The sequence below is a fragment of the Leopardus geoffroyi genome, chromosome C1 (assembly GCF_018350155.1).
Source record: "Leopardus geoffroyi isolate Oge1 chromosome C1, O.geoffroyi_Oge1_pat1.0, whole genome shotgun sequence".
Taxonomy (NCBI): Eukaryota; Metazoa; Chordata; class Mammalia; order Carnivora; family Felidae; genus Leopardus; species Leopardus geoffroyi.
This window is the reverse complement of record NC_059328.1, coordinates 109,524,438-109,550,370: the sequence shown is the minus strand read 5'-3', so window position 1 is coordinate 109,550,370 and position 25,933 is coordinate 109,524,438. Positions and strand designations below refer to the sequence as shown.

General features: G+C 38.9%; 1 long non-coding RNA gene across 3 annotated transcripts in view; it reads right to left on the bottom strand.

Annotated features, from left to right (window-relative positions):
* The window catches only part of LOC123598745, a 40,949-nt gene extending 25,683 nt beyond the window's left edge, over positions 1-15,266 (bottom strand). The window contains exons 1-2 of one of the 3 annotated variants that reach the window (XR_006712766.1): positions 15,078-15,266; positions 2,840-2,940 (exon numbers count right to left, since the gene is read on the bottom strand). This is a non-coding gene — a long non-coding RNA (uncharacterized LOC123598745). The remainder of the gene's footprint in view (positions 1-2,839; positions 2,941-15,077) is intronic. The other 2 variants (XR_006712764.1, XR_006712765.1) reach the window with 2 other exon arrangements.
* Between the last annotated feature and the right edge of the window lie 10,667 nt (positions 15,267-25,933).

The window sequence follows — 25,933 nt, the reverse complement described above, 5'->3', positions numbered from 1 at the left end:
TTCCAGGAATTATGAAATGTAGTCACAAATTTGCGAATCTACTGAATGCTGCTGTAACAGACAGTCTACAATTGCTTACTTAGTTTTCACTAGAAATTAAGTTCTCTAAGGGTTAAGAATCCTAATCATTATATGGAATTGAAACTACTAGCAATAAGAGAAATAACTTTGTATGCAGGGGATAAAGGATTTTTTTTTTTGGTAGGAAAATGTATGAAATATGAAAATACATTTCTGAAGGAAAAGAGTGATTTTGTCCAAAGCAGAATTATTAGTTATTCAGAATGAGAAAGAAGAAAAAAAAAACTACATGGATATAGAAAATAGAGAGGCAGAAACTCTTAAGTGGTCAAGTTGGCTAAAATATAATGAATTTATAAAGTTTTTTTAATGAGCTTTAATATCAATAGTATGCCTATGCAAAATTAAAATGTAATTCTCTTTTACTTGTTAAAAGGAAAACATTTTCTTGGACTATCGTTCTGCTCTTGGTAAGAGATTATGAAAAGTTTTCCTTTACCTTTTGGGTAATTTGTGTTTTATCAAAATAATTTTCTTTGCTTCATGTTGTCAATATCACGTCTTTTATTACTTAGGAGAAGATTCAGTTCTTTCTCAAGGTTTTTCACAAAATGGTAACTTGCTGTATTTGCCTTAGAAGTCTTTGTCATTTTGATTTACTAAATAAACAACAGTATTCAAACCTTTTGAATTTTTTTCACAAACTTTCCATAATTAAATTCTAAATGACTTTTTGACCTTGAGGCAACAAAGGGTCCCTGGAACATCTCAAAATAATTTTCTCTAACTTTATAAAAAAGAGATGTTAACCTGACTAGATTTATTTGGTATGTTAAAATACACAAGAAAAATTGTCAAATAAGAAGTGATCCTAAACATTCTTTAGGATATATTTGTATGGATATATGTTATTTATGTAAGTATTCCAGAAATTGTATGGAATTTTTAGAAATCTTATATGTCTGGGTGCAATGTTATCAGTCATCATTGTAGTTGTCTTAAAACGTATGCCACAGAAATGAGGGCACTTCCTTGTAATTTCATCATATTCTAACCAGATACTGTTTTACTCTGATGTTTTTACACAAGTGCTTCCTCTAAAAAGATTCCTGGAAAGGATTTTGACAAGTACAGATTTCTTATATATTTAAGATCATACTACTGAGCAAGGTAACATTTTTTTCAGAACACTAATACATAGGTTCATAATACTGCTAACTGAATATCAAATATTAATCAAGAATTAATTACATGGGACTAAACTAACTGATGACTATCATTATAATTTTTTTTTGACAGAGAGTGTGTGAGCAGGAGAGGGACAGAGGGGGACTGAGAGAGAGAGAGAGAGAGAGTCTTAAACAGGCTCTAAGTCCAGCACAAAGCCCAACACAAGGCTTGAACTCATGAACCATGAGATCTGAGCCAAAATCAAAAGTCAGAAGCTTAACTGACTAAGCCACCCAAGGTGCCTCTATGATTATAATTTTTATGACTGCTTGAAACATTGCTGGTTCTTCAATGTTTTGTTTTCCATATTTAAATAACCACTTTTCTCTTTTGTTTTAAGCTCCTCATAACTTATAGCAATTTGGTAAATTATTCTCTTATAAATAAAAAGTGGATATTTTTACTCACTCTCTGATCCCTACAGTATTCAAAACTCTTATTAAACATTTCTAGTGTTTCATGATGATATATTAATTTTTGTAAGTTCAGTAAGAATCCATTGTAACAAGACACAACTGAGCAAGTCCTTGAATTGGCTTCCTAGCCCAAAGAGGCTTTTAAAACTCTCACCTGATATTCTTTATTACCTGACAATTTTAAGAAACCAAGATGGATTTTATGGAGTCAATAAAACCCTTTAACTATCACCAAACTTTAACTGCAATATCATATTTGAGAATACTGTTGATTCTCTAACAACATAGGGGTTAAGGGCACTCCCACTCCCACACAATTGAAACTCCATGTGTAACTTTTGGGTCCCCCCAAAACATAACTACTGATGGACTAGAAAGCCTTACCAATAACTTAAACAGTCAATTAACACATATTTTGTGTCTGTATATATATGAAAATGTTATTAAGAAAATCATAAGGAAGAAAAATACATTTACAGTACTATACTGTATTTATTTTAAAAACCTGAACATAAGTGAACCTGTACAGTTCAGACAGTGTTGTTCAAGGGCCAACTGTATGCATGAAATCATTATTCTCACTGCACTTAGGTAAATAAGCATAGTTTAACAAGACTAGGCTTGTTTTGCAAACAAGTGTGCCTTACTGTGATTGCCTTTTTTGGAAATTGGGAATAATTAAAGACAGAAAACTTAAGTTTTAGTATAAAACCGTAAAACACCCTTGTGGATATGAGATCCCAGTCCTATTCACTGTCTTTGAGGTTTTGCTATTTACCTATAAAATTGACTGGATCCTAAATTTTTCATATATTTCCTCCAATATCTGGCTACAACTCTCCAAATTAACATTTTCAATTTTCTTCCAGCTTTTTGATTTGGAATCACTAAGAACAAAAATGCCCATTTTCCAGTAGCCCTGCAAGCTGAAGCTGGATTATCTAATATAAATTTCATAGACATCATCCCAATCGTTCATGTACGGACAACCTTTGTGCCTGCCGCCATGTGAACCACCCAGAAGTTTCACCAGTACACTTACTGACATCACCAGAAACATTCAAATTACAGAAGATGCTTCAAGCCTAATGTCTAGGAGCCCAACATCTGAAATTGTTGGCTCATTTTCCTGTGGGCTCAGAAACTGATTTTTAGTCTGCTCCAACTATTACCTTTGTTTTTCTTTTGTTTCCATAGCAATGCTTCTTAATAAATATCTGCTTGCCCATACCATATAGGCCTCACTTTGGGAGCCCACCTGCAACACAACTTCCTGAAATGAAAAACAACTGTTTAATGAATTGACCTGTTATCAAGAGTAAAAAACTGATTCAATGAGATGAAGCAATCTACAAATTCAACTTCTAAACTATAAAATTTTTTAAAGAAATTTCAAAGGCAGGGAATAAAGGGTAACAAATATGCCATCCCAAAATATGCCTTTTTAGCATAAGGATTGTTTAGAGCTGATAAGTTGGTTTTAGAAAGTAGAATTTAAATTATTTGTTGGCTATACAAGGAGAATTCTGTGCCATAGCAATTACTTCCTGCTGTATCTAGATCAACACATTTGGTATTATAAAAACTTAAATACAAAAATTACTTGTCACTTGACTAAAACAGGTTAATACTTTGTCAGGTACACTCTTGGATTTATTTGGTACCAATTGATTTGGTTCACGGGGGCTCTGGCTAAGAAATATACTTCAATCTCTTGATATCCTCCTCTTGAGAGTCATCGCTTTATTCCCCCTAGTGCACTGGGTTTTCTCATGAGTCTTAAATTTCTGTGTGTAGCCAGCAGCACTATATCAGATCGTCTCATTGTGCTTGGAGAAACAGAAACAAAATAAACAATGAAATGAACAGCAGAAACAATCCTTCCACGAACATGACATCATACAAATGAATTTTATGACAAGACAAGAGCAATTTAACCTAATGATACCTGAGAGTGGTGCTAATACCAAATTTTTGGTCAATCTGTTATGTATGAAAAGATGATCAAAAGGGATAAATTGTTAAAGTAACTAAATGAGGAGGCCAGTAGACCAGGTGGTACTAATGCCCTGGTAGCTCATATAAACAAAACCTAAGCTAGAATCAATGCACTGAAATCTAAGAAAATGAAATCTAAGTATAACCAAGTACAAACAGCCAACCAGGCTTTCCCCAAAAAGGAAATTGTTTAAACTATAAGTAATCAAATAATCTCTGGCTTTGCTTCCACATGAATGTATGCTCAAATAAACTCTTTAAAATTATAATATACTTCAGTTTATCTTGCAACACTCTAATCTCTATTTCTTTCCTTCTAATTGCCTTGAGTTTGCTTTGCTTGTTTTTTTTTCTAATTTCTTTAAGTGGAAGGTTGGGTTATTGATTTTAGGTCTCTCCTTTTTAACATAGATTCTTACAGCTATCAGTTTCCATCTGAGTTCTCCTTTTGTTGCATTCTGTAAGTTTTGGTATATTATGTTCCAGTTCTCATCTACGTTAAAGTGTTTTCTAATCACTTTTGTGATTTCTTCTTTGATCAATTGTTTATTTAGGACAATGTTGTTTTGTTAATGTACCAAATTCTCCTTTTATTGCTTTCTAACTTTATTCCATTGTAGTTATTTTACATTTATTGAGTCTTATTTTATTGCCTAGGATTTGGTCTATTCTAGAAAATTTTTCATGTAAACTTGAGAAGAATACATATTCTAATCATTTGGTGTAGTGTTATAGAGTGGTCTTTTAATGTCCAGTTGACTTATATTGCTGTCAAAGCCCTCAGTTTCTTTGCTGATAATCTTTCTAGTTTGTCTATCAATAATCAAAAGTGTGTTATTGAAGTCTCCAACTATTATTGTTGAATAATCTACTTCTGTCTTAAATTCTGTCAGTTTCTGCTACATATATTTTGATGCTCTGTTGTTAAATATGCAATACATACATATTTTCAATAATTAGATCTTCTTGATATATTGACCCTTTATCTTTATCATATTTTTTGTCTTAAAGATTTTTTATCTTAAAATTTATTTTGACATATTAGCACAGTGAATTTAAGTCACATTTGGTTGTTGTTGGGATGGTATATCCATCTCCATCCTTTTACTTCCAACATATTTATGTCTTTGAAGCTAAAGTGTGTCTCTTATACACAGTGTATACTTTAACAGGTTTCTATCCATTTTGCCATTTCATGTTTTTTAATTGGAGAATTCAACCCATCTTTATTTAATGAGATTACTGATAAGGTAGGATTTACATCTGGTACTTTGTTATTTATTTTCTATATGTAATGTACTTTTTGTTACTCTACCTCCATTGTAATCATCTTTGGTGTTAAATATGTGTTGTCTATTGTACCATTTTTATTCTTTTTGTTTTTGTTTTCTCCTATGCATTTTTGAATAATTTTTTATTGGTTGCCCTGAGGATTCTAATTAATATCTTAATTTATAACAATCTAATTTAGATTAGTATCAACTTAATTTCAGTAGTATACAATAATTTTGCATAGGTAGATAGACAGATCCTACTTCCCCCTTTATTCTGGTATTGTCACAAAAATATCACTTTATTCATTGTGTGTTCATCAATATAAATCAGTAATTATTGCTTTGTGTAGTTAACTTTTAAATCATCTGATTTAAAAATGCAAAAATGTGCATTAATACCATCTATCATATTTACCTATGCAGTTACTTTCACTGGGATTCTTCATTTCTTTAATGTGTATTGTATCCTTTTACTTGAGCCTGAGTGACTCCCTTAATATTTCTCATGCAGGAGAACTATTATCGTACTTTCAAGTCCAGAATTTCCATTACATAATTCTGATGCATTTATTGATATTCTCTATTTGGAAAGACATAATTCTCACACTTTCCCTTAGTGATTTGAACATATTTAAAATAGCTAATTTAAAGTCCAATAAGAACAATGACTGGACTTCTTCCGAAACAATTTCCATTCTTTGTTGTTGTTGTTTTTTTTTTCCTGGCTCTAGGTCATACCTCTTTTTTATTTGCATGTCTCATAATTTTTAATGTTGAATACTGTATTTTTTTTTATTTTAGAGAAAGAAAGAGTTCACATGCACAATGCACATGAGTTGGGGAGGGGCAGAAGAAGAGAGAAAGAGAGAACCCCAAGCAGGCTCCATGCTCAGTGAAGAGCCCTACCCAGGGCTCAATCCCATGACCTTGGGATATGACCTGAGCTGATGTCAAGAGTTGGCCACTCAACTGATTGAGCCACCCAGGTGCCCCAGAATACTGTACATTTTAATTCAGCAATCCCAGAAATAAAATTCTGCCCTCTCCCTAGGTTTGTTGTTGGTTCTGCCCAGTCCAGCTGTGATTTGCTTATTTAGTGACTTTTCAGAACTAATTCTTTAAAGTCTGTACTTTTTTCCCCCCACATGTGGCCTTTGCAGTCTGTTCTTAGCTTTGTGCTTATCCAGCGACTGAACAGAGATCTCCTTGAGTCCACAGAACCAATAAATATCCCAGTTTTTGCCTAGGGGTTCTGTGTGCACATTCAACAGTCAGCTGAGCAATTTATACCTCCACTTTAGCTTTCACTTCCTGATGGTGTGGAGTCTCAAGCTCAGCTAGAGACACTGGTTTATGACATTCTTATGTCTTCCCTGAATTTGAATGTAGCCCCACCCATGTGTGTGACCTAACAGAATCTCAGAACATGTCAGACTTTTCAAAGAACCTATGAATAGCTCATTCCTCAACTCTCTATAAAACTTTTTAGTCTATTGCTCTCCCTAACTCTTATTGCCTCTGGCAGCTGCCAAATTAAAAGGCTTACCTGTAATTTCCTTCAACAGAAGCCTCCAGGAAGATAGCTGTTCACACTGGGTGACATTTGAGCCACTTTCTGAAATCAGGTCTTTGTTGAAGCAATCACACATGTCAAATAATGACAATTCTGTAAGAATGAGGTTTTGAAACAGTTACACCATTCCAGCAGCACCTGTGACGCTTCCATAGAAATGTGTGCTATTATATTTGAAGAGTATCACTGAGCTAGAGAACAAGAGATGGGACTAAGTCACATTAAAACACCACTAAGTTTGCTGTTATTACAGATAGTTGTTTTTCTTAAGTAAACATTCCTGGGAAGCTGTAGGTAAATTTCAGACCTCTGCATAAGTTGATTCTGACAATTTTTGAAACTTAAAAATGTCTTTTATAGAGTGGTAAATTTTTGGAAGTCCTTATTCCACTATTTTCACTGGCATCATTATATTTGTTTGGAATGGATTTTTAAATATTCAATAAATCTGCTGTTAACATGAGTTTGTGTCCACTGGAAGTTTACCTCATTTTTATTTTTAGGGAATTTTCCTTGGTTTTGTATTATAGAAAAACACATTGTGTTTCATTAGTTTGAAAGTATTATTTCACTTTCTTTTGAATTCCTTTATTTTTGTTAAGAAGTCAACTGACAATCCAATTATTTCTCTTTTGAAGATAATATGCATCCCTAGTAGCTTTTAATATTTTCCATTTTATTTTGCTTTTAATAGCTTATATTTAATTTATTCTGCTTTGGTGTATGGAACTTTGAATTTTTGAACCTTGATACCATTTATTAGTTTTGAAAATGTTCTCAGTCATAGTCTTTGAATTTTCTTTCTTCCTCATTCACATTTGCTTCTTCTGGTAGAACTTCTCTTATCCTTTACCTAAACATTGAATATCCTAGGTTTTCACTTCCTTTTTTGTGTTTTCCATGTATTTTTAATATTAATTCTTTATTCTACATATTTTATTGTGACATAAGTTTTAGTTAAGAAGGTCCCACTTCTGTTTAAAATATGGGAAAAAGAAAGGCAATGCCACCTTGATCCTTACAACTCTCCTATCATCCATTAGGTGATAAAGTTGCATAACCTATAAAATCATAACACTTTTTAACTCACAAGAGGGCTGAAAACACAAGGCAATCAGGTGAACTGGATTTTAAGGAAATTCAAAGCCTTTCCAAGAATAGACAGGATGCATGAACTCTTTCATTTTGGGCAAAGCAAACTAGGAAAAAGTAGCTGCCATAAAAATTAGAAAAAAATGCAGTTAAAAATTTTAACATTTTAAAAGTTTAGCTATGTATTAACATACTAGTTGAAACAATTAGAGTATCAGACACAAAGGAAGTGTTCAGTCACTTGCAAGGTTTTTCTCATTGACTTTCCACTAGACTCACAAAGATTCACAAGTAAGAGAGATATGAAACACTGACTGCTTCCCTGGACTCTTCCCTTGCAAAGCAAAAACCTTAGGTTAGGTTACCGAGGAAGAGACAGAAAAATCTCCTGCCCTAGGCAAACATACACTCTTTCTGATGTAAGGGTGTCAATGAAGACTTCTGTCCTTGGAGAAGGACAAGGAAAACTTAGTCAAACTGCTACAAACCGAGGACATCTAAAAATCAGATTAAAAAAAAAAGAAACATTACATAGAAAGAAACAAAGATGAGAATTGCATTATAATTACAATTAATGGATATTGCCAGGTCTCTTGAACTAGGTAGCTGAAATTTCAGAATTGGCAAATTGGTGTGACCAATTTTTCTTTTTTATAAATGCCTAAGACTCAGGAAATGGACATTCATCTGTCAGAAGTTTCCAAGTAATTTGCAAAGGATGCTATTTAATTCTGAAGGACATATAATTCAATTATGCTGTACCAGTTTTAAACAATCAAAGGAACAGTCCAGAAAAGAGGGATAATTGGAACTGATTTTTCTCTTCCTCAAAGCAGACCATTAGGAATAATTTCATCATGCCTTAAGTCACTCTTTGGGATGTCATAACAAGAATCCCAAGGCACTCTTCATGCAGACTTTCATTGAGTTCTTTCTTTCACTTAATCACCAATCTTTTAATGTGCCCTCATTACCTAACCCTTCTACTCTGCCCTGAAGATTATCAGTTCTCATTAGCAAAATCCTCTATATAGTAAATCTCTTTGAAAATTCCCTTCACAATCTTGTTCTAAACAAACCCTAGCTTTCCCCTGAGGACTTACTCCTCTATTAGTGGGTTCTTTTCCTTTCCCCATGTCATGCACATTAAGCATAAATGTGCAGCTGGTTTTCTTTCTTCCACATTGCTATTTCCAGAGCACTCTTTCTTCCTCCTCTTTGAAACTTTGTAGGCCCTTTGAAGTCAATACCGTTAGTTCATATCTCAATTCTTTTCCTTTCTATCTACCTTTCTTCCCTCACTATCCTTTATTGAGGCTTACTCACAGTTTTGCTATCTGCTTTCTGCCTTTCTCTAAAAGTTAATCCACCTAAAACTCTGGCTTTCAAACATATCTCAAATCTGACTGCTTCTTTTAGTGGCATCCTCATGTAAAGCATCCTCACCTTTCTCATCCTGACAAATAAAATAACTTCCTCCCTGGTATCTGTAAATCCACTCTTGCCCTTATGCAGTCCATTCTGCCAAATAAGTTAGAACAAGGCTCTTAAAATGTAAATATGTCACATAAGTGATTTCTCATCACACTTAGAATGAAACATAGAAGCCTTAGCATGGTCTGTAAGCCCTACATTTAGTGACCTCTTTTCCATGAACTTCTCCAAACTCAACAGTTACAAGGCCTGCTGATCTTGCTGTTCCCCAAACATACAAAGCACATTTCTGTCCAGAATTCTTCCATTTTCCTCCAAACTGTGTGGCAGGTACAAATGGTGCTCAGAAATTCTCAATCTTTAGCACAGATTAAGAGCCATCCCTGCAATATTGATTCAGAGAAAACTTGAGCCTCCAGGTGTGAAGCACTTTAGACTCAAACTCTGAGTTGAGTGCTGAGGATGAAAGTGTCAAATTACTGCATATCAGAAACACATGCATGTATTTGAAGTAACTGTATGCCCTTTCTTTTTACTTGATATGTTTTTGTTGTTTATGAAAAACTTTTTTTATTTCTCAGTGATGCAGTACACAATAATATTTGAATTGGTCAGAGGAAGAATTTTTATTTTATTTTAAGTGACCTTAAGGGGTGCCTGGGTGGCTCATTCATTTAAGTGCCCAACTCTTGATTTCAGCTAAGGTCATGATCTCACAGTTCATGACTTCGAGCCCCAAGTGGGGCTCTGCTGACAGAGCGGAGCCTGCTTGGGAGTCTCTCTCTGCTCCTCCACTGATCTCATTCTCCCTCTGTCTCTTTATCTCTCAAAAACAAACAAACAAACAAACAAACAAACAAACAAATAAACTTAGAGCCAAAGCATAAGAAGACTCTTAAAAACTAAGAACAAACTGAGGGTTGATGGGGGGTGGGAAGGAGGGGAGGGTAGGTGATGGGCATGGAAGAGGGCATATTTTGGGATGAGCACTGGGTGTTGTATGGAAACTAATTTGACAATAAATTTCATATAATAAAAAAAAAGAGAAATCTTTCTCAACATTTGCATCAAGATTCACAAAAATTAAATTATATTAAAAATTAAATTATATCAAAAATAGTAATGTGAAATTACTTTAACTTTTGATTGTTTTGCTATTTAGCATTATTTATTTGAGATTTATTTATTTATATTTATTTTTATTTCAGTTCAGAGAAGTTATTGTTCGTGTCTCTCTTTCACTTGCTCTATCCTGTCTTCTGGAATTCCCAATGCACCCATTTCAGGACTGAAAATCTTTCTACTTCTTTTTATCACTCATATATTCCCTCTGTCTATCTCTTTCATCTGAGATGCAGGAGAATCCCTTTAAGTAATTATATAGTTTGCTTTTCCTTAGTTTCCAATGTGCTGTTTATTTCAGTAATCATGCCACTCTTTTTTTTTTTAACATCTAATAACTCCTTGAGATTGCTGCTTTTCATAACTTTCTACCGCTGCCCACCAATTCTCCATCTTTCCTGCAGCTTTCAAAAATACGATTAGAGTTTGGGCGTTTATTGTTGAAGCAGTTTGCTCTCTTTTTACTGTACATTTCTTCTTCCTGGGGTAAGTTTATCTGACAGGAAAACATTTATTTTAAATGCTCACACTGTGCTGTTCTAAGAGAATTGTAGTTTTCCTAGGTTCTGTGATCTTGCTCTTTGCAAACATTCACATGCTTCATTCATACTGAGAGTTAAAGATGAGCTGTCAGAGATTTTGTAGGTCAGTGTTCAATTTTTCATGGCTACTGACTGTGATATAGAATTTGGTCTTTTATATTTGTTGAGTCATTTTAGTGGGAAATTGGCAGAGGAAAGTGTTTAAACATTATCACTTAGGATATCATCTTGATCCTGAAGAATCTCAGGTTTATTTCTTTTTTTTTTTTAATTTTTTTTTCAACGTTTATTTATTTTTGGGACAGAGAGAGACAGAGCATGAACGGGGGAGGGGCAGAGAGAGGGAGACACAGAATCGGAAACAGGCTCCAGGCTCTGAGCCATCAGCCCAGAGCCCGATGCAGGGCTCGAACTCACGGACCGCGAGATCGTGACCTGGCTGAAGTCGGACGCTTAACCGACTGCGCCACCCAGGCGCCCCTCAGGTTTATTTCTTTTAAATATTACCTTAGAGGTAAGTCTGTGTTGGCTCACCTCTTATATAGTGGTACTAGTAAAAACTATAGTGTTTTAAATGTTGTTTTAAGCAAACAAAAACAAGAAATGTTGTGGTTTTTATGTGGATGTTTAAATATAAACACTATATTCCGAAGGCACCTATAAGAACTACTGTCTACTCCTACAAGATGCTCATTTATATGGAGACTAGAGCCATCCACCATCACCCATGCTTCTGATGAGCCTGGGGCACAGATTGCTCTGAAGCTACCAAAGGCCTTCTACTGCTTTTTTTTATATGAAATTTGCTCATGCCTGCTTATTCTGCCAGTTCCATAATGGTCAAAACTTCTATATCTGAAAGACCTTCCCCAGAAAACCTACTCATTGCTTCTGTGCAATATCTATAAATATTCTCAATGTAATCTCCAGAATTTTACCAGACTTCCCTCCATCTGCCTTTATCCACTTCATTTCCCTCATGTGGTTATTTTTCCTTAGCTTCTCCCCTATGCTCATGCTTCAAAAAGAAGGCATACCACTGTTGCTTTCCCCATGAGCCTATGGGGAATATGGGGAATAACATCTATGTGTTATTCATTTGTTACAACTTCAGGCCCATGAGGCTTGGCTCAGGGCCCATCCCAAGCCCCAGCACACCTTTCAGGCCCCACTGTGCTGACCCACCCTCCCATACCAGATAAGGGAGAGGCTTTAAAGAGCTGCCTCCAATTTGACCCTGTTTGGTTCTAAAGGCTTTTAAGATGCTCCTTAGGCTCATCACAGGCAGATACCCAGGCTGTGCTGGCCTTCCAAATACTCCATGTGAGTCTCACTGCTCTCAAACTCATCACTGGTGAGCTTTAGCTGTTCTCTTACACTGCTTTTATCTTATTGCGCCACCATGTCATACAGATTCACTTTTGTCTCTACAGTCAGAATGCAAGTCCATTGAGGTTTTTTTTTTCCTTTTCCTTCTTTCTTTCCTTCCTTCTTTCCTTCCTTCTTTCCTTCCTTCCTTCCTCCTTCCTTCCTCAAATTTGTAAAAGAGATTACAATGATGGGTTTAAATGTATTCTATGTGCTCCTTTCTATGATACCTGGCAAGATATTCAATCTTGTCCAGTCTCAGATTCCTTTGCTGTGAAATGGTGATAATATTGATCCAGAAGGATTGAGTAACAGCTAGAAATAATGCTTATAAGGGGTGCCTGGGTGGCTCAGTCAGTTAAGTGTCCAACTTCATCTCAGGTCATGATCTTACAGCTTGTGAGTTCAAGTCCCACGTTGGGCTCTGTGCTGACACCTCAGACACTGGAGCTTGCTTTAGAACCTGTGTCTCACTCTTTCTGCCTCTCCCCCACTTGCACTGTCTCTCAAAAACAAACAAAATTTTAAAAAAAGCAATAATTCTTGTGCTTATAAAATGTCACATCTATTCAGGAACTATTTTATTAATAACTTATTTTGGCAAATAGGAGATACTCTCTGTACTCATGTTGAGCAAATTAGCCACATTACACAAGAGTAATGTCTCCAGTTAAAAGATGTGCACCTCATAACTGGTCATTTCCACTTTCTCCCCTAATTGTTTTGCTACATAGAATTTTACTCAAAGTCATATGTCTCCCATATGCTTTTCAAATTCCAAAATTATTTTTATGATTTAGTTCCAAAATCCCTCTTTCCCCAAGTAAAAAGTAAAATCCTCTGTCACTGAAAGCCAAGGATTCAGAAAACTTCTTGGAGAGGACCAACTGGACTGTGTAACATTTTAACAAGTACTGCCAATCTTGTCTCTGAGACACTGTGGCCCAAATGAGATGCTCCATCTCCTCTCCCCATTGTGGTCCACACTCCTGAGGACCATTCTAGACTCCCAGGTCCCCACCCACCCCTGTTCTTTCCTGGCCCCATCCCTCAGTGTCCCTTCTGACCACAGTCCCAGGCCCCACAATTCCTTCCATCTAGAATTCCAGCCTCCCTGTGCCACCCAGTCAGTGCCAATCAGCTAACAGCTGTAAGAGCAGGTTTGTCTTCAAAGATCTCACCAACTAGCACAACTCAGGAATCACAATGCAATGTGATATGCAACCTTACAAATATGTGATATGAACATCCATATTTTCTCTGGGGACAAGAGTTAAGCAAGGCTTGGAAGAAGATAATGAGAACAGAGGCAGGCCTGGCCTGGACACAAAGCACCACTTCACCACATGCTGTTGTGTGTTCCCTTATGTGCCTTCATTTATGAAATGGGACAGTAATATCTCCTCCCTCCTTTTGTTGTAACGGTGGCATTTGTAGGTCACTTTGTACTTTATCCCACAAAGGTTAGCCATTTAACTCTAATAAGTATGCATTAAATCCCTGAAAAATCATTGAAGATGATCTAACTTATTCATTCATGTAGTTGCCTTTTTCAGACACCTACCTTCTGCTGTTGGAATGGAATAGAGTAACGAATAGGACACATCCCCTGTCTTTATTCTAACAGGTGAGATAAATGAGATGAAAACACACTTCCCACCAGGAGATTATGGCAGAACTATGATTAGGTAATCAATGTCAAAGAAGAAGTAATTGTGAATTAAAGTACCCTGTCCTTCCACATCATCACTTAACAAGAGTTGGGACAAGCAGATTTCTAATCCAGTTCTAAGGAGAGGGCCAGCATTCCTGCATCAACTGTGTATCCTCTAGTCTAAGGAAAGGTTCTGCTTCCCAGGCCTGAGATACAAAGCCAAGGTTTTAAGCAACAATAAATTATAATGCAAAACTTAGCTACCCTCTGTGCCTGAACCTGACTATGAGCCAGGCCTAGGAATACAATTGATAAAAAGCTAATCATCCCTCTCTTCTTCTTTATTCCCTCAGAACTGGAGAAGCTCACTTCTGGGGCCTGATTTATAGATCTGGGAACAGTTTGCTGGATCTCCTTAGTCTGCTCAGCAGCACACCTGGCACTGAAGCATGTAGGAACTGTGTGTATTACATACACTTTTTAATGCCTACAGGATGCCATCTAACTCAGCCCTAAGTTAAATTTGGGATTAGAAGATGAGGAAATGACAACTGCAAAGAGAATGCTCCAACTTTCCTGGCCACAATGGGCACATTTTCATATTTCCCTTTGTTGTTAAAGCTCTGATCAATGAATGGCTTTTGAATATTTTTTAGGATTTCCCTATGAAGGAAAAACAAATTTCCAAAATAAAACACAGCTTAAATTTGAACCCAAATCAAAAGGAATATTTAAACATCAATGAAACATGCTAAGTGGTAGAGAAAATAAGAAAACCAGAGCTTGACCTTCCCCTTGGGATCTCAGCCTGGGGAATGCAAGGTAAGAGAAGTCAAAGCCAGAATTCAATGATAGGGCCATGTCAAGTGAGTCAGGGAGAGCTTCCTGCAGGGGCCAAGGGCTGAGAAGTGTTGAAGAATGGATAACAATGGTGTGTGCAAGGGAAAGACAGAGCTGAGATGGGAGAGAGATCTTCCTGTGGACCCACAGAAGTAGAAAGGGTATAGCTTGCTATGAATGACCACCGATCAGTGGGCAGAGGGGCTAGAGAGGAGGTTGAAGAGTTGAACAGGGTCTGTGCTGCTGGGAGCTCAGGTACCAAAATAAGGTTTGAGGTCTGCTGTCAGTTTTCAGGTATCATATGCTGGGAAATGGCATTTTACCACCTGGAAGATGCAGAGAATAAATTTGAGAGTAATGAAACCAAAATTATCTTCTAGCACTGTAGGGCCAAGACCCAGGTTTTGTCTTCACACAAAAACATCCCAGGAACAGGACGACCTGCGCGGCAGAGGGCCAGTTCCCCAGACTTTTTCTCTGCACAAAGCCATCCTGAGAATTGAGCTGTATTACCATACTGCTGTGTTGAATTCTCTCTGTGGCCACAGGCCCCGTCCACCATCTGCTTCCAGGACTCAGCTGGCGCCTCCATTCTGCCTCCCAGGTGAGAGTTCTCCCTTTCAGCCCTGTGGTTAGTCCTTGGTCTGTGCTTGTCCTTGCTGCTTAGCAGCTGATTTACATTGTCACCTCACTGCCAACCAGCTGGTGACATCACTCACAGCGGCCGCCAGCCCCGGAGGGAAGCCAATCTCCTCCGGAATCAAATTCTGTCCAGACATATGCACCAAGAAGGCTGGCACTTTCCACTTGATTGATGCATGCAGAATTTCCTGTTAGTGGATCTGATGGAATGAGGCTTTGCTCTAGTCTGCTTTCATTCCCATGGTTTCAAACTCCTGTGTTCATCAGACTGATCCTACTTCTATTTCTTCCTAGCTTCTCTCCTTGTCTTTACCTCCTAGACACTGAGGCAGTAGCTCACAAGATGAAAGCCATCCTTTCTGGGGCTATGAGCTTTCCAGTATGGTTTAGAGTGAAAAGGTGGTACACACATGTGGACCTATGACAGCCCAACTGAAGGCAAGTGCGATGCACATGTGCCTAATGGCCAGTGCACTGCCTGTGTGTGTCACCCCATGTGCAATGTTTTCCTCACATGACAGGTTATGGATAGTTTGTGGTGCTTTTTACTTTAGAGTACATAATGGTCAGTACTGCTAAGTGGTGTCTGCTGACAGGTACTATGTGATGCTCATGTGTGGAGCCCAGCCAGCCAGACGACCAGCTTCCTGGAACGGTGTGTTCAGAGTAGAATTAGTACTATCATGAGGAACTCTGTTTACATACATGAAAATGAAAATGTGTTAGAGCTGTGATCCTGATGACATGGCTATAACTCATGATGGTCACTGTCATAATTATAGTCTGTTCCAGGTTTTGTGTCCCTGTTGAAGAAATAAATCCATAAACGCTTTGCTCATTTTTGTATCTCTTATAAGATGGTGATTGGCAGAACTCAGTGAAGACCCCTGCCCTGACCCACCTTTTATTTCCAAATTCCAATTTTAAGTGTGAAAGCTACTGACTATTTTCACCAGGAGAGTGCAAGCAGTGCCATCTGTCAGAGTCCTGTTTGATCATAGCTTAAGGACACAAGAGACCTTTGTCACAAGTATCCTGCTAGGTTGTATATTTGTGTGCCACGGAAAGATGCCTCAGACATTAGTGGAACATCTGTTGGACTCTGTGTACTCAGAAATTGCAAAAATAACATGAGAGACAGAAGAAGTTGAGAGCTACATTGGCAGGGTCTCTTGTTAAATTGCACAAACCTTGGGGTGCCTGGGTAGCTCAGTCAGTTAAGTGTCCAACTCTTGATCTCAGCTCAGGTCTTTAAAGATTCTGAGTTCAAGCCCCATGTTGGGCATGGAACCTTATTTTAAAAAATTGCATAAACCTTGCAATGCATCAGACTTTCAAAGAAAGTCTTCTTCAAGTGAATATTCAAATCACCATGGCTACTGGTGACTCTCGGGGATTTTAAATAGATCACTAAAAAATGGTGAACACTTTTGATCCCCCAAAGGCATCAAAAAGATTTGCTACACATGATCTCAACAGAATATTAAAGGATACAAACTGGTTCATTTAGAATCAACAATATTCTGCAACATAAGAAAGTAAATCAAGATGTGTTCTCTGGTTAAATGAGTACCCAATATTACCATCTTCACTTCCATTTATTTGGCAAAGAAGATATTGCCTCCATGATTTCAGGACATTTTCTCTACTGGTGGGAGCATCATTAATGCCATCACAGGACATGTTCCAAACCAATGCATCTCCCATGCTGGTGTGGCTCACTTGGCACTGAGTACTCTGTGTGCTTTATTATAGCCTTAGACTTGTTAAAATTATAGCAAATTGGAATCATTTGTTAATTTCTTCACTCCCAAGCAGGAATTTTGCTACTGGCTTTGAAGTGGAGAGTTTATAAATTGGCTCCAGTACATGGCCCAAACACCCAATGCCTCAGTGACCTGCCCGACATGTAGTGGGATTGACAGTAGAAATAGCCCAAAGAAGCTATTTTCTCAGGCTTCTGCCTGTTGGGTCTAGCAGAGATACCCACCCAGACTACACATTAAGATCACCTAAAGAGCGTTTTAAAAAATACATATATTGATAGAAGCACGTAGGTGGCTCTGTCGGTTAAGCATCCGACTTCAGCTCAGGTCATGATTTCACAGTCTGTGAGTTTGAGTCCCACATCAGGCTCTGTGCTGACAGCTCAGAAGCTGGAGCTGCTTCAGATTCTCTGTCTCCCTCTTTCTCTGCCCCTTCCCTGCTCATGCTCTGCCTCACTTTCTCTCTCAAAAATAAATAAACTTAAAAAAAAAAAACAACACATGTTGGGCCCATAGGCCATGAATTTGATACAACTGGGCTGGAGTTGGTTCAGACATTTAGCTTTTCTAAGAATCCACCAAGAAGTGAATCCAGTGCAGCTGTGGTTAAGAATGACTGGCAGAAGAAAAGAAGTCTCCCCACTTTTCCTTTTCTTGAATAAGCAGTATTTTTTTAGGTAAAGAATATTTTCAAAACAAAAGTGACATTTTCAACCTTTGAGTAAGAAATTTCACAAATATTTTCCAGTCAAATTACCCCAACTCTCAGTTGCTAACCTCTTCTACTCTCTGTTTGAACCTCTTCTTCAATGCTGGTGGCAGTGTCTGGTGGTACATGGCTGACTTGGGTAGACAGTGACCTGACTACCCAAGCACTGGGGCTGCCAAACATGAGCAGATGAATAATATCCCTCTCTTTGATTTTTACTCTTCTCAACAGCTGACCTGCTTTGCCAATGTCAACATGTTCCTTGCCAGCAGAATTTAAAGTCACACATATCCAGTTAGGGCCAAGTTGGAAGAGTGCTTTATTCAGCTGGTTTCATTCTAGGATCTATAGCCCCTCTGATCTAGGCAGAAAGCCTCCAGGTGGCCCGGACATACTCCCTGTGATTCCATTCAGGGTGTTAGGCCACAGACCAAAGTAAGTGTTCTTTTGCTAACTATTGTTCCCACTTGTATGAGAGCTAGTAGATATAGCTAGACCAGGAGAAAAATGAGTGTTTGGAGACCTATGCCTCTGGAAAAATATGGTTGTTATCACAAACCATCTGCAGAACAGGACCAAATGAAAGGTGGGGCACAGGAGCAGCCCACCCCATGTAGAGGCAATAGGCAGCACATTGTCAATAGAGGACTTTAAAAATGATAAAACTTACTCAAATTTGATCTATTTTCTATTATCACCAGTCTAAAGAATGTCACTAATAACATGTTTTTCCTCTAGAAAATCTTATGTTGGTCTAGGCTTTAAACAATTGCTATGTTTCATGTTGAGTTCATGAGTTATATTATTAAAATTATGTAATTATATTATTAAAATAATATAAACATTAGCCTAATATTAGCACATTTTCATTACTTATGTTTAAGTAAAGATTGTATTCCACGTGGAAGTTGATTCAGAGACCTCCCCTTATACAGTATACCCCAACACACACCAACTCAACCAACTCAGCTCTTCATGTTTATTCAATCATAAAATGGTAACCATTCAAAATTTTATCAAAATTTCATCTCCTTGGGTGCAGTTTGCAATTCCATCCCTGAAAGTACTCATATTCTTGTATTTAAACAGTATATTCAAAGTCATCAGTGGTAGCATAAAAGCAAACACATGAAACTAGTCATTTCGACTCTAATTCTGTGTGACCCCATTGAGTTTTCACTTTTGTTAAAACTTTAAAATAGTGAAACAGTAGAGATTACAATATATTTTGTTTGGTAAGTGCAAAATTTATTTCATACATGAAATACTTTTATTGAATTTAATAATATATTTAAAATTGAATCTACCAAAGAAAACAGTATCCTTGGATATGACAGGATCATTAATGACAGTAATTTGGTTGAGCAAGGAAGGAAAGAAATGGTGTATTTTGTGTGGTAACTGTGCTGGATGTTCCCATGCAGCCCAGTGTTGACAAGCAGCAGTTCACCTTTGCCATCAGTCCTTGGGGTTGCTGAGGTCCAGCCCCAGACCTGCTTCATGCCCCACAGAGCTTTGAGGACTCATGTACACTTTCAGGGTGTTTCTTCATCAGCAAAGTAAAGCTTGAGGAGAAGAGCGTCTTTCATAATGGAGATCAAATGTTCATTCTGAAGCATATGGTGCATTCACTACTTTGAGGTACTTGCCACACAGTTAGAAAGATGAGACATGCATCACGTGAAAAGTTAACTACAGAAGATGCCAGCACAAAATAAATCACAAAGCAGAAAAACTGTAGACAAGGAGTAAATGGAAGCATCAATTCCTGTTCTTAGAGCCTGGAAGGTTCTGGAGAGGCATTCCTAAACACAAGGGGTCTTGGGGAAGCTTCTAGAAGAGCTTCACTTAGTTATATTTAATTTATAAACCAAGTCTCATTTTACTAGATTAATGCAGTCTTTTTTGGGCCAGGACCTTCAAGTCCCAGGGATACCACTGACATAGTGCAAAGATGGAAAACGCTCCTGGGGGCAGCCACAGACAGCTCTTTGTCTGCACTCAGCCCTCAGGTGTCCATGATCATAGTGAATTCTGCTTCTCTCCCATCAGGTGAACAGGTTGTAACCCCCATTTTCCCAGACACCAGCACATTTCTCCCAACAGAACAGAAATCATGTGTATGTTTCCCCATTAGCCTGGAACTTCAGTTTTCAAGGTCCATTCCCACTTCTTCTTCCCGGGATCCAGGACTACCACCCAGCCTGTGTTCAGGCAGAGCAGTAGGAAGTGGCTGGACAGCATTTGGCAGTGCAGACATCTTTAGGATGGCCAAGAATGAGCATATGTGCTCAGACATGTCTTGAATCTTCACACCAGAAAGCTGATTTTATTTTTTTCTTCTCCTACACTGGAGAAACCAGCTTTCTGCATATTCAGATTTACAACGTTGCTGCCAGTCAGGCCATGTGTAGCTGTCCTCACTGTAATTCTTCTGGTTTATTTATAAGGTTTCTTTCTGCATTCTTGCTTCTCCAGATTTTTTATTCCCCTAGGGGCAAAGGGAAACCAGGCTGCCCCACATTTATTGCAGCTTAGTGTTCTCTGAAATGCAATTAAAATGTTAAGGAAGATGGACAATCAATATTTAATAATCTACACAAAAACATCCCTTTCCTAATGGACTGGTGTGGGTTGCAATACTGGCAGTGAACCCAAGGCTGTATCTACAAAATGTCAAAGCACCTGCTTGCAAAGTGAATAATTTCTACCTCATTGTCAGTCTCGTCTACCAGATCTGATCTTGGCCCTCCTCCCCATAACCCATAAGTGGTTAACAGGACAATTTGTTATGACATTGTGGAAGGCAGAACCACAAAACTGGAGACCCAGATACAAAACCAGGGTGAATAGTGCCTGACAGAGTCTTTCTGTGACTCCCTTTCACACTGTCTCCAAGAGGAGAGCTACAAAACATCACCATTCTCTTGCCTTAAAAACATGTTATCCTAGGAGGAAATGACACATACAGTTGCTGAGAACACACATTACCACTCCAGCTTTCTCTGTATCCCAGACTTGGCCCCAGAATCCTTTCCATGAACCCCCAGCTGTCCATGACCACCTAGCAGCAGAACTTGAAGGAAAAAGGATTTGCTGTCAGGGGTTCAGTGCTTCTCTTATGTCATTTTTCACTCTGGAAGCCCAAAGAATAGCAAAGTTTCTTATTGTTTAAATGTGGCAAATGGGCACAGAGAGTTGTCTAATAGCTTGTCATGCTCTGCAGCTAGTAAGGAGCAGAGTGAGTTTGTAGTCACTGTCTACAAAGCCCCAGGCTCCTTCCACTGACCCACATGCTGCTCACTCACCATGCATCAAACGAACATTAGCTGTGCTCCCGACACCATGTGAGACATCAGGCCATCAATAAAACAGAGCAGCCCTTCCTTTAAGAGCCCTCACACTATGGGGATGTTACCTCTGCTCATAATGAGTGAGACACTCCTCCTGCTTTGGGGGATAAGATAAGGCTGATAGCAGCATTTGCAACCTAAGCAAGGATGTTGCAAGCCTGGCATACCCTCTTAGGTGAGGCAGAGAGTGATGCCTGTAGGACCTCAACTGGTCACACCCCTGTGGCCTGGGGTGACCAAGGTGGACACACATGGACATGGAAATTGGTGCCTGAGGAGGTTTCCCATAGGAGACTAAGACAGGCAAAGAGGTAAAGCTAAGAGGCACCTGCAAGTGAAGTTAGAGGACAGGGAAAGGGCATAGAGACAGACTTGTGTCAGGAAGTGAGAAACTTCATGGTTGTGGAGTGGGCAGTCTGTGGTGAGAGCTCTGTGCCAGCACTTCTAGGGCTACCAACCATGTGAGAAGAGCAGAAGATAGGGGCCAGAGATGTTAGGGATGCACACGCATGGATGGAGTAGAGCAGGCATGCCTACCCCAAAACCTGTGGTCCCTACCCAGCCCTGCAAGAAAAGCACCTGAGGGCAGGTCCTGGGAATCCAGACTGGACTGACACCATGCTATGCATGTGAGAAGTGGGAAGCTGAGAAGATCGGCTTCATAGTTTAGACAAAGGATAGCTGAATATTTTTAATAAAGAATATTAAATGACATGGTCAAAATTGGGTCTTATGAAGGTTGGTCTCACACTGGTGTGAGGCATGAAGGGTTTGAGTGAGGTGGCAACTGGGAGATGATCCTACACCCACGTAGAAAGACAGTCTGGATGGAACAAGGAGGAGAATAGATGAAGGAATGGGTGTGGGGGACCCTGAGAGGGGGTTACTCCTGACTGGTGGCTGGAATAAGAAGAGTCAAAGGGAATTTGAGTTCCAGGTGCCCAGGTTACAAGGCATGGGCCCGGAGGCTAGGAATGGGTACTGGAAGAACGATGCCAGACCTCATCAGTGTACAGCTGTCTCCATTAGTACACTACTCCAGCAGTGTACCAGAAGTGATGCTATTTTCTCAAGAGCACTTGGAAATGGAACTAAATAAACCAGGTTATTTTGAGCATATAAAGCCCAGAGTATCTGCTCAGAAACCATTTCAATGGGAGAACTGAGTTTCTGGAAGACACAAAATCAGCATTTTGGCATAGACTAAGACCTAGCAGGCAAGACACTGGCCAGACCTTAACGCTCTCTGAAAGCAGTAGATGGAAGCAGACATGCTGCCTGTAACACTGGACTTCTTTGCCTCCCCCACCTTATCTTCACTGCATCATGAGATTCTGTGGCTGACTTGAATGTGGAACGCAAGCAAGGGAATGGAGCTGTCACGCAGTTCTGCCACTGCCCGTATTGTGGTCCACTCTGGTGCTCGGTACCCTCTCTGAAAGCAGGAGGTCAAATAAGATTGTCTCTGAGGCCTTTTCCATGAATCTTTGAGTATTTCTGAATATCCTGTTGGGGTCATACTCACAAGTAGTAGAATATTTCCATGAACACCTGAAGACTTGCTGAGGAAATGATCAAATACCCAGGTGAGACAGGAAGATTGCAGCTATGGTCTTTCTCTCTCAGAAAATAAGACGTGGACTTTTAGCCAGGCACATCCATATTCGAATCTGGTCTATCACTTGCTTCTTGTGAGCCCTGAGTAAGGCTGTTATAGAATAAATCAGTGTATAATGAGCAATACACTGAATTCTTCATATAATAAATGCTACAAGGCTCAACATGGGGTGATACAGTCCAGGAAGGTGTTTTGGAGGAGGTGGGGTTTGAAGTCCTGTGAGTGTATACATAGGAATAGGCATGATTGGGTAATGACAAGTAGAAAGGCTCTGGGAGAGAATAACCAATGACCTGCCCAGACATAGGGGCAGTGTGATTTACAGAAATAGAAGACATGATCGTGAGATCAAGTTAGACTCAGGACAGAATAAGATGGACCAAGAGGGCTCCCTTGACAAGTTACATCTATCTCTGACTGAGACAAACGCATCTTACTGGTGTCCCAATCCCACAACTTTCTAAGAGGTCAAATAAGTCCACCTTTCATCATATCTTGTTTTTCCTCCTCTGAGTATTACACCATGGGGCCAGAGCCACTGGGACATGTCAATTTTGCTTAGCTAAAAGGAATTTTTTTTATTAATACAGGCATGTCGTGGAAAAAACTCCTACAAAATTTTATGTTTAAACACAAGATGTCAGAAAACATTTTTTGATGTGACTCCCTTGGGCTCTTTCAGAGGATTGCCTCCAACCTCCTCAACCAGGAGAAAAGCTGGTCTCTTGGCTTTTTGTTCTCTCCTTTCACCCATATCTTGGCCCTGAGACTCCAAGATAGTCAAAGAGGCAGGAGATACATAATGAGTGAGTGGTGGTATCTTGTGGCTTTACCTCTGCCCTTGATATGGAGCCCACGAAGTCCAGGCAGCCATCAGGTCCTCTCTCTGCACCCAGATGTGGGTCTTCCACACCCCACCATCTGTCAACACTAAGGCGCTGTGCCCAGCATCTTTATGCTCTCCTACAATAATGCTCTGAGTGACTGACCTTGCTGTCTCACACTGGGGTCCCAGCCAATGGCCAGCACACCACACCCTGTTCCCATTTATGCTCAGTTCCAAATTGGTAGCATGCACCCCAAACATAAGCTTGTTGAACAAAGAAGCACACGACTGAGCCAAGAGTAGATTTGTATCTCCCAAAGCCAAGTCATCTTCTGGAGGTATGGAACCCCTCGAGAAGCCCCAATTTTGTTCAATCGTTCATCAAAACTTCTAGAAAAGAAATATGTTTGCCTGATAATGAACTTATTCTAAATACCTTACTCTGAACAGAAAAAGGTAAAATATATTTTCCTATGTGAAAACATGGCTTTCTGTTAATTGTGCTCTTATTCCCTTAAGAAAGAATATGAACTCCATGTGGCAGTTTCTCTTCTTTTAAGAGAGGCAATTTCTCATATTTCCCTGACAAGTAGGGCATATGTTCCGAAGAGTATAGGGATTAAAATACCAAACAAATTCTTATAATCCACATCAGCAGTGCACTCAGAGGGCTTTGTTGACAAGGTTTTTAACAATGTGTCCCCAACTCCAGATCCAGCAGTAATTTGAAGGATAAGCACAGTCCCCAGGACATATGCAATTCATTTTTTATTTTTTAATTATTATTATTTTAACTAGAAATATTTCTTATTATGGTAAACCAGGCTAAAGGCATCAAGGTCCCAGCTAAACTGGGTTTCTTGTTTTGACTCTCACAAGCAAGGCTTCCCAATGTCCTGGTGTAACCTGTGTGGGTGTATACCAGACCCTAGAGGGAACTAACCCTCCTCAGTTACTGAGACATTGAGCAGGTGGGATTTCCTTTAGGAAAGCCAGGAAACTGGTGCATGTTCCTCTTTCTTCTAGACAGCTCTCCACCACTGCCTGAGCAACCAACAACTGGGGATGGTGTAAAGACTAGTAGTCAGAGAAACTGGCCTCAAATCAGGCCAGCAGCAGTCTGAAGGTGAGCATGATTTACAGTCTCAGAGGGCCCTGATTATTCCACAGAGCATCTCTGCATGGTTATAGGGATAAGGGCTCCAAACCTAACCCCCATCTTGGCTTCCCACCACACACAGACATACATAGACTTTCTCGCTCTCTCTCCCTCCATCTCACCTCTCTCTCTTCTGTCTTTCTGTGTATCACTCTCTGTCTCTCTCTCTCTCTCTCTCTGTCTTTTTGTCTCTCTCTTTCTCTCTCTCTGTCTTTCACACTTTCTCTATACATTGCTACTCCAACCAGAACACATTTTTCCTCAACTGTTCTACCTCAGGCTGGAATTTAAGAAAGGTTATCATACCTCAAAATACTTGGTTGCCATTGGCTTAATGACTAAAGAATTAACTTTGGACACAGACAAACTTGTTTGGTGTGGGCTTGCATACATCAAGCAACCTCTCAGAATCTCATTCCTCTTAGCCATAAAATAAAGCAAACTCTGAATATTTTGCAGTTTTGTGACAAATGAGAGAGAAAAAAAGGGTTTTTTTTCCCCATAGTACCTGGCACTGAGAAAATAATAAGTAAATATTAGTTATTTTCTTAAGTACTAATATTATGTGGAGCTTGCACTCATCTATTCACTCATTCATCCAAAAACTATTCATTGAGTGCCTTCCTTGGGCCAAGAACTGTTTTTATTCAATGTTATTACCTATAATAAATTATACCTATATTACAAATACTGGTAAACATATTGAAGCATTTATATCTTTACCCTCAAAAATCAATGCATGTACAAATATCAAATCATTATGTTGTATACATGCAACTAACATAAGGTGTCATTATACCTCAAAAAAAAAAAAAAAGAATCAATTCAGCAATACTACCAATAATGCATGTCTCTGTAGGTCTATAGTATGTTTCTGTGCACCCCATGCCTGTTCACTTGTACCTCAGCACACCCTTCCTGGGTTTGGTACACTGTAGAAATGGGATGCAGACTCTGAAGGAGTGCACAGTTTGACTGTGAAAATAGGATTATAACAAATGGAGAGGGGAAATGCTACAGGACAAGCAGACACTGAGCAAGTGAGAGAGGGTTTCCCAAAAAAGGTAAAATTTGAGTTGAGTTCTACTATGTCATTGGTTGATACACATTTCTTGAGTGAGCCCATGAACATCCAGCACTTCTCTTACCTCCCACCATCCCGATTTCTCTTGAAAAAAAAAAAAAAAACTTTTATCCTGTCAGTCCATTCCATTCACCACAGTGGTTGGCCCTGGGTGGGCACACATCCCTATCAAGGCCAGTGAGAATGACATCTGGACCTTATGCTGCATTGCT